General features: G+C 40.5%; 1 long non-coding RNA gene across 1 annotated transcript; it reads left to right on the top strand.

The window, feature by feature from the left end:
• Positions 1-383: 383 nt before the first annotated feature.
• LOC143523325 (uncharacterized) lies at positions 384-2,206 on the top strand. The gene is made up of 2 exons (XR_013133299.1): positions 384-1,515; positions 1,758-2,206. It is a non-coding gene; the product is annotated as an uncharacterized LOC143523325 (long non-coding RNA).
• Positions 2,207-6,524: the final 4,318 nt, after the last annotated feature.

Genomic DNA, 6,524 nt, shown 5'->3' with positions numbered 1-6,524 from the left:
GGGAACTCCAACAGGCACCTTGTGAATTTAGACTCGGCCATGACATCGACACTTCCGCATACCAACCGGAAATACGGTACCATCCTGACACCAACGAGGAAGTGGTACGTGCACCTAGGCCATTGTACCGGAAAAAGGTTCACTTCATGAAGCAGTGGACATTATCGCCATCTGGTGGACAGTGAAAGCAGCGTCTTTTATTTATCCATTTTTAGCCTTTAACTCCATATTGTTTCATTAAAGTTTTTCATGTTTTGTCAATAAGTCAATAAAGGAAATCTGTTTATTGTGATTTGTTGTTTCTTATATATCTAGCTGGTTTGGGTTCTTATTTTTACACTTTTTAAAATTAATCACATTTTTTTATATGTATACGTATATCGTGAATGTTTATGTATGGATGTAAAAATAACAAAAGTGCTTGTGGAAAAACAAGTTTGATTTATTAGTGATTTTAGTGATTGTGGACATTAGCATCTTTGTTTTCAGTTTTTATTCAAAAAGAGGATTTGTTCCACTGTGCTGGGACACAATTTTTCAAGCCTCACACAGCACTGAGGAGGCTGGTGTACATAAAAATTCCAGTGCAAGCTGATAGAGGTGGAGATAAACCGTGGAACTATTGGGTCAGTCAGGTATCTTTGAACCTCAACAGTAAATCCCACATTCCCTCACCAGAAAAAATAAACACACATGATGGTCAAAGAACAGGGGGCTGTTCCACGAAGCGAGCTTATGAAAGCGGCGCTTATTAGAGTGAGCCTCGCTTGAGTTAACCAAACAGTTCACTTCCGTCTAGTTCCGTTCCACTAACGAAATCCAGACGCAACCTGTTCCCGCTAATTCAAGCCAGGCTTTTGTAATCGGCGATCATGCGCGTGCACACAGTATTTACACAGCCTCACTAATCGATATTCGAAAAGGCAAGAAAATGTCGAAAGAGCTGAAGGAACGAGCAGCTTTTTTGCTTCTTCTGCTGAACATGAGCTACTTATACGTCTGTATGAGGAATATAAATACATTATTACGAAGAATGGCAACACGTCCTGTTTTCATAAAGTCAGAGAAGCTGTCTGGCAAAATATTGCAGACAGACTAAATGCGTGAGCATATAATTTAATCCATTCATTGGCATTTTAAAAGTGTTATAGTAAATTAATAATGTTATTTAATAATTTCCTGATTTAGAAGTAACATGAGCGGGGTTAAGAGAACGTGGCAGCAGGTCAAGGTGAAATATAAAAATATACTCCAGAATGGTAAGTACAGTTGATTAGTCCAATATGCAGGAAAAGGTAAAACACCATTTTAAATAACTGTATAAAATATTTTAGCAACCAGAAAGAAATTTCTGCCTGTTCAGAAAGGCCAGCTGTAAGTCGTGTGTGTCTATGTATCTGTCTGTTAATGTGCTGTGTGATCTCATGATTTGTGTTGTGTTTAAAGGAAATGGAAGAACAGAGAGAAGACCCTCAGACCTCCATGTCCAGAGCTCACACCTCTACAAGAGAACAAGTGAGTAGTAGTTATGCAGTTCAACATGAATAAATACTTCTCAATCTTGACTATACTTCTGTAAGGTCCTGATATGTACCCTGATATGTACTATTCTCTTGCAGGAGCGAGATGAGTTATTACTGTACACATTGTACTATTCTCTTACGGGAGCGTGATGAGTTGTTGCTGTGTGATTGTGCTGTTCTCCCGAGGGAGCGTGATGTGCTGTGGAATGTGTGTTGTGTTGTAATCTCTTTCAGGTGCGCCCGGGATGATGGGGTCACATGGTTCTGGGTGGTGCCTGACAAGTCAGTCCCAGTCCACAGCTACAAAAGGCTTCCTGGGGGTGAAGACGGCAGGAGAGAGTGGCAGGCTCTCCTCGTTTGAGCTCCCTGTTTTGGGGATGACTTTGGATATATATACACATCTGCTAACCGTAATCGAGACTTGTTAGACTGCCCCTTGTTCTTGTGTGTGTGTGTGGTGGACTGTGTTTCTGTTTTTGCGTAGTTGTGTTTGTTATGTAGTGTTCTCTTTTATTTTCTTGGTTGTTGTTGTGTAAGTTTAAAAGAAGTCGCTTAGCACCAGGTAGTTTTCTTTTCCCGTTTTCAGCGTGGCCTACCTGAAGTCAGTGGTGCTAAGCCAATGCTTGTTACATCTTGCATTTTCTGCATTTTCATGTGGTCCAAATACATGTTATTGAACGTGTTGTCGGTTCCCCTTTATATTTCACTCCTCAATCACTCCAACATTAATTCGCTGTTACCGTCTGACCTAGACCGGGCGGTAACACTTCTGTCTTTGTAACGTATAGAACACGCTGAGAGGGATCCTGATGCGGAATAACACGATCTTTATTAGGATAACTCTGTGTAACTAGCCACACGATGAGCACAGTGACGTATGGCAGGTGCAGAGCAGTAGCGTGGGAGCGGTGGTCAGTGCGGTCCAGGGTCGAGAGGCGAGGGCAGAGTCCGGGAGGTATCCAGGGGTCAGACAGGAGAGTCCAACTGCACTCTTGGCATTACTCCTTTTTGCAGTATTGCCACCTTGTGCAAAACTGCACAGGCTGCTTTAATGTCACAGGCTCTCTCAGGGGTCACTCTGAGATGGCGCAAGCAGTTAAATCTGCTCTTTAACTGTCCAAATGCCATCTCAATGCATGCCCTTGTCTTTGAATGTGCACGATTGAACCTCCTCTCGGCATCTGTTGTAGAGTCTGCATATGGGGTAAGGAGAAAAGGTTGGCAGGGGTAACCCCTATCCCCAAGCAGTAAGCCAGGAAAAGCACCTACAATTATAAGGAGTAGAGTTAAACACTGAGGCCAAATCTGCACTATTTTGTGTGGTTGGAGTATTCTTACCTTCGGCAAACCTCTGTGCCAGTGAGGAGGCACGAAATATTGTGCACCGAGCCGGGCCATTTTGCTTCAATGTTGGAGAATAGAAATTGGCTGGTGCAAACCATCTAGAACAATGGCAAAAGTGACAAAGGGTGAAAGTTGTTCAAACCCATGGAGCGACATGCTTTACAATTTCTGTTGGGTGGGCAAAACTTGCATGTACCTGTACATTGATGCTGTGAAATGATTTTCAGTTCACATAGTCTGCCTCCATGGGTCCAGATGGAGCCTTTATCCTGATGTGAGTGCAGTCTATAGCACCAATGACATTTGGAAATCCTGGAGAATTCAATTTGTTTTGAATTGAATGAATTTTAGCATGAAATAGTTGATCAAGATGAATACAGAGCACTTCGGTAAGTGCTCTGGATAAGAGTCTCTTTTAAAGTCATATAAATTTAACTCCAAGTTACTGCTGTTCTGAAAAAGCTTCTTTTATGGGAAGGATGCCTCTGTGACCAGGGAATTTAATGAATATATTAAGGAAACGCTTAAGCGCAAGACAAACCTATCGAATTTCGCAGCAGACCGTCGCCTTACTAAGATGTTCTGCATACCCAACGCTGTACAGAAATGCGCCGCTGGCAAAGAAGTGCAAAGCGATACAGACTGTTTGGGGTTTGGTAAGAGCTCTACTACGTCTAGTGTTCTTCTCAATATATGGCCCCAGTAATTTACAAAGATATATAATACTGTGTCTTCTGAACCTGTAGTGCTCAAATAAGTAGTCATCCGGAAAGCCCAGTGGATCTGTCCTGTCCTGGAATGACCTTGGAGCTGGTAGCATGAATGCTCTGTGCACTATACACGCTCCCTCATCTACTGGATTTTCTACAAATGGGCATGCCATGGTCAATCAGCCTTCAGCCTTCACTGTTAGCTGTTCTTTTATAGCATACATTTTGGATTATTTGTATCACCTGTATGAAAATCTTGGTAAGGTAGTTGTCTGTATCAATTTCCTTTTTGCACCATTAAGTTAACCACACATTTACATTATTTATACTGAACATATGTGAATTGCGGAGTGATATGATTTGCTTGTAATTTGAACACAAAAGAGGAAGTGTGGGGATAAATATATACCTAAAAGTATCTTCACCTAAATTACTCAGTTATTATTAATACTCAGGTACAAAGAATTGTATTTTTGTGATATAGTGTTTATGCTAATGTATGTTTGTTGACCATAACTGCGATTAGACACTGTATTCCATTTTACACTGACCTGAATTTGTTAAGATTAAACCAATACATTAAAATGTGCAAAAACCTCGCTGATTAACAATGAATATGTACTCTGAAGATCGAAATATAAATTGCATTTGGAAATATAATTATTAAATTTTGATAATGACCTGCAATCATTCCAAACTAATAATTACAGTACTCCATTAAATGTATAAAAATATATGATATGATATGCTACATCCACAGCAATTTAATGGATAGAATTGCAGCGGAACCTTGTTCCTCAATTTTGTTTCCCGGATGGCGAGACTGACATCACGCTGCTGAGCCAATAGAAGCGGTCCCGCTAAGCTAAGCTTCAACTCTAGCCTGGTACGGAGCAGGTTAGTTCAAACGTATATGTTGCTGTAGTAACTGAGCGAGGCTCAAGTCTAGCCTCTTTCGTGGAACCGAATTTGAGCAAAATGAGCCAGGCTTGTCTTAAAAAGCCCGGCTTACTGAGTTAGCTCGCTTCGTGGAATACCCCCCAGGTTAAGGGGTTTTGTAAAGCATATTAACTTTTACCTCCCATTAGAATGGAAACAATACTTCCCCTTGGCCCACCGGGGAAATCCCCAGTAGTAATGTATGCCAGTCCGCCCCCGATACCTACAGTTGCATACATTTTACATACATTTATTATGCATAAAGCAGTTTTACCCTGCTGACTGTCAAAACCTATAGAGTTTTCTGTTGCCATCTGCACAAACGGCAGTCATGTTCGGGTACAAGCAGAGTGAAGCATGTGAAGTTTTGTCACACTGAAACTTGCACAATGAGTACTCCATGGAGCTTCTCTGGAACATGTCTCCATGTATCTTCCCAATTAGCAAGGTTACAATTTAATAAGTTAAAATTAAAAGTCCTAAAGAACACCTAAATATGTATTAATCCACACTGGACTTACCCTTCCAAACTGCCAAGTCCTCCCATCCAACATCTGCAAAAACTTTGCCTTGCCTTGTATATATGTATATAATATATATTATATAGTATATATCATTTGTATATGTATATATTATATGTATATAATATATACTTATTTTATTTGAATCACTTGTATGATGCATGTAATGTTTAATTACAAATGTCTACATGCCATTTATTCAGGCCCTTACTTGCAGAAGTCCCTACAAGGTAAGATATACAGACAAACACTCTGAAAACAGTGATCACACTACAACACATAAAACATGCAACAGAAACAAAAACAAACAAACGTTTGACGTGACAGTGAACTCTTATTTTGATACACTCGTTGATGTTTTGAATAGGCGCCTCATCAGGATACCTAAGGGTCCTCGAGAACTCACAATATAAAACCACCATCTTGGCCTGTCTTGGCCACATTTCAATCTTTCTTCTGAGCAGGAAAGGGGCTCCTTGCAAGTAGCTGTTGAAGCGCTGCAGCAATTGGTAAGCATTTGTTTAGACGTTACCGGTTTTTCTATTCTATTCCGTAGTTGATGTTTGCCGTTGCTAAAAGCCGTATTGTCAGAGCCTTTTCGACGTGTGACACCTCTGGTACGTTGACAAATGCACAACAATTCTGTTAATTTGTCGTAGTAGTGACTGTTAAAGGTACTGTAATCTTTTAACACTGCAACTACCAGCATTTTCATACGACTCCTTCTAGCAGAGAGTGCCAAATGGCAGTGCTGGGGTCATTTGCATCCCATTAGGCCAGGCAGAGTTGAGCTCATGCTCCTTATGCAGGCCATATTCAATAGTATTTTCAGAATTTGCTGCAGGCCATATTCAATAGTATTTTCAGAATTTGCTGCAGGCTAATGAAAACTGCACTAATGGACATGATGGCCTAATGCAGAGGTGTCCAAACTCTGGCCCGCAGGCCAAATGTTTAGGCCATCCTTTGTTATGTACATGCAGCCACTACTTGGTAATGCTAAACGGGGGGATGGGTGATTGTGTGAACTATGTTGATACATTGACTCAGATGGAGAAGAAAAAAACCCTTTAAGAAAAAATCAGAACTTTAGCTATTTTTGACCAATCAGCATGTCTCCTTTTGCAGTGAGAACAATCCAAAATTAGTACAAAGGAGGCAGACTTGAGATGTTTTAGAATTATAGTTCAAATAATGTCGTTGTCAGTTTAATAATGGAGAGAGATGACTGCAGACATAGGAAACTTGTTAATAAAGTGCATAGACTTTAATAAACTGCACCAAAGTAAATGGCCTATCTGGCTACATGCTAAGTGAAATAAAATAGAATAAAGGTCTAATAAAAGCCATCCTTTATGTACATGCAGCCACTACTAGGTAATGCTAAACGGGGGGGGGGGGGATGGGTGATTGTATGAACTGTGTTGATCCATTGACTCCGATGGAGAAGAAATGGTGAAATAAAATAGAATAAAGGTTTCTCACTC

This window comes from Brachyhypopomus gauderio, chromosome 9 (assembly GCF_052324685.1).
Source record: "Brachyhypopomus gauderio isolate BG-103 chromosome 9, BGAUD_0.2, whole genome shotgun sequence".
Taxonomy (NCBI): domain Eukaryota; kingdom Metazoa; phylum Chordata; class Actinopteri; order Gymnotiformes; family Hypopomidae; genus Brachyhypopomus; species Brachyhypopomus gauderio.
The sequence above is the reverse complement of the archived record's forward strand: the minus strand, read 5'-3'. Positions and strand labels throughout refer to the sequence as shown.